General features: G+C 80.3%; 1 non-coding gene across 1 annotated transcript; it reads left to right on the top strand.

Moving 5' to 3' along the window:
• The first annotated feature begins 2,176 nt into the window (after nucleotides 1-2,176).
• Nucleotides 2,177-2,329, top strand: LOC131094700 (5.8S ribosomal RNA). Its single transcript, XR_009115744.1, has one exon. It is a non-coding gene; the product is annotated as a 5.8S ribosomal RNA (ribosomal RNA).
• Nucleotides 2,330-2,500: the final 171 nt, after the last annotated feature.

Below are 2,500 nucleotides of genomic sequence, written 5' to 3'. Positions count from 1 at the left end.
GGGTGGCGGGGGCGCCTTCGGGGCTCGGAGGAGGCGGCTCCTCCGGCCCTTCCCGCACCGGGGAGCGGGGCTTTGCCACGTCGGCGGAGCTCCCGCTCTCGGGCCGAGCGGTGCCCCTCGCGCGGCCGAGGGCCGAGCCCTCCGGGCGTTCCGGGCCGCGCTTCGGGCCGCGCGCGCGCGCGCGCGGCGCGGCGCGCTCGGCGGCCGGGCCGCGTCCCCGCGCCGGCGGGGCGGCCCGAGCCGCGGCGGTCCTCTCGGGCGCAGCGCCGGGCTACTGAGGGAAACCCCGGGCCCCGAGAAGGACGCCGCGGTGGTGGCGGCAGACGGCGGGCGCGCCCCCGCCGGTGGACGCTCCCCCGAGGGCGGCAGCGGGGGAGGCACCCCGGCGGGGCCATGCAGGTCGTTTCCCTCGCCCCAGGGCCAGGTACCTAGCGCTCCGCGCCTCGGCGGTTCCCCCGCCAGGTTTCCCCCCTCGGCGTCGCCAAACGCCGCTGCGGGGGTGCCGAAAGGGGGCCGGCGAGCCGGGCGGCGGTTTAAAGACTCGGGCGGCTCGGCGCGGCCCGCCGTGGCGGCGGCGGTGCCGGCGGCGGCGGCGGCGGCGGCGGCGGTGGTTGTCGCCGGGCGGCGGTGCGGCGCCACTGAGGGGTGGGGAGCAGCTACTCCCGCCGAGCCCCTGCGGTGGTGTCCGCGGCCGCCGGCCGCGCTCCCTCCGTCGCGGTCGTCGTCGTCGTCGTCCCCGCCGCGCGCGGCGCGCGGGGGTAACCGCGCCGCGCCGGGGAGGGGCGCCCTGCCCCCCCCTCTCCGCGGCCCGGCCTCGGCGGAGAGGCCGCGTCGCGCGGTCGGCCGCGGGGGCCGACCCGCTCGCCTCGTCGTAACGGGCGACGCCGGCAGAGAGCGCCCGCTCTCTGCCTTTCCTCGGCCGCGGGGTTGCGGCCGCCGGGGCCCGCCGCGCTCTCTCCTCGGCCCGCTTGCCGCGGTCTCTCGCGCGCGCGGCGCCGCGTCCCGCGCGTCCGGCCCCTCTCCCCTCGGCGGCCTTTCCTCCTCGAACGCACCGGCGGCGCCGTCCGCCGGCCGTCCCCCGCCCGGCTCGATCGCCCGCCCGCCCGGGGGGCGAGCGTCCGGCGGGCCCTCCGTCGGCGGAGGCCCGCGAGCGCGGGCGACCCCGTGCCGAGCGGCGGCGGCGCCGCTCGACGGGTGTCCCCCCCAGCGGGGACGGTCGGCCGGAGGGCGCCCGCCGTCGCCGGCGGCGGTCCCGTCCCGGGCCCTGCACGTCGCGTCCTCCGTCGCCCTTCCCGGCCGCGTGTGGGCCGTAGGAAGGCGTGCGGGCGGCCGCGGGGGCGCTTCCCCCGCCCGGTCTCCGCGTGAAAACGAGGAGAGCGGGCGTTGCCCCCCGGCTCAGCGCCGTACGCCTTCCGCCGGGCGCGTGCCGAGGCAAGGGGCCCCGGCGGTGCGACGCGGCGGCGGCGGCCCCGGGAGTGCGGCCCCGGCGACGGCGGGGCCTGCCGTCCGGCAGGCCTCGGGCGCTGGCGACGCCGGCTCGGGTCTCGGTGGCGTCCGCCTCCGGGGCCGGCGGCGGAGCGCGTCCGCCCGGACGCTGGCCCGCCCGGCGGGAGCGGTCCCGCCGGGCGGGAAGGCGCGCCGGCGGCACGGCCGTCGTCGCGTGCCGTCTCGAGCGGGGTGAGGCCGCCGTGGAAGAGAGAGAGCCGGCCGCGCGGCGGCGCGGCGGCGCGCCGCGAGCCCCGCGGTGAAGGGGGCCGAAGGGGAGCCGGCGTGTGCGGGGGCCGACGGCCGCGCCCCCGGCCGCGTGTGGCCCGAGCCGTGTGTGTGCGTGTGCGCGTCGTCCCGTGAAAGCGAGAGCGGGCGGGCCGCCGTGCCCCCCGCGTGCCCGGCGCGCGCCGCGTGGCCCTCCGCGCGGAGGCCGGGCCGAGCCCGGGCGCCTGGGCCGCCTCCGAAGGACGGCATGTGAGGTCGGCGTCTCCCCTCGCGGGGGGAGGCGGTCGGGGGCGCGGGCTCCCCCGCCTCTTGGCGGTCCTTCGGAGCGTGGGCTTCTCCGATCTCTTTTTTCCCCTTCCGTTTCTCTGTGTGCTCGTACGGTCGAAGCCAGGCGCGCGCCCGCGCGTCCTCGGCGCGAGAGACAAAGGGGCCGCTCGGCGTGAGCGGCGCCCGAAAGCCAGACAACTCTTAGCGGTGGATCACTCGGCTCGTGCGTCGATGAAGAACGCAGCTAGCTGCGAGAATTAATGTGAATTGCAGGACACATTGATCATCGACACTTCGAACGCACTTGCGGCCCCGGGTTCCTCCCGGGGCTACGCCTGTCTGAGCGTCGCTTGACGATCAATCGCCGTCCGGGGGCCACCCCGGCGGCGCGGCTGGGGTCGCCTCGCAGGCCCGTTGCCCGCGGCGGGCGGCGGGCGGCGGCGTCCCGCCGGTGCCCGGAGGGAAGGCGGTCAGGCGGTTCGGCGAGGGAAGCGTTTCCCTCGGCGGCCCCGGTCCCCTT

The sequence above is a fragment of the Melospiza georgiana genome, chromosome 30 (genome assembly GCF_028018845.1).
Source record: "Melospiza georgiana isolate bMelGeo1 chromosome 30, bMelGeo1.pri, whole genome shotgun sequence".
NCBI lineage: Eukaryota > Metazoa > Chordata > Aves > Passeriformes > Passerellidae > Melospiza > Melospiza georgiana.
The sequence above is the reverse complement of the archived record's forward strand: the minus strand, read 5'-3'. Positions and strand labels throughout refer to the sequence as shown.